Consider the following 224-nt stretch of genomic DNA (forward strand, 5'->3'; position numbering starts at 1 on the left):
ATATTCCATAAATATTTAATTGGATAATAAAGATATTTTAACTTACATAATTTTAGAAATCAGATTTCTTTATTTATGGATGTTAATGCATCATCTTTGACATCCTTAATTTTAAGAATCATATTCGTTAAATTAAATGTTTCAAAAAATCAGCATGATTATAGAACTAATTCCATAAGTTATCCTCAATCAATTAGCTATTTTAATTGATCATTTATTGATGT

This window comes from Theobroma umbraticum, unplaced genomic scaffold (assembly GCF_002168275.2).
Source record: "Theobroma umbraticum cultivar Fairchild unplaced genomic scaffold, ASM216827v3 scaffold_56.0, whole genome shotgun sequence".
Taxonomy (NCBI): Eukaryota; Viridiplantae; Streptophyta; class Magnoliopsida; order Malvales; family Malvaceae; genus Theobroma; species Theobroma umbraticum.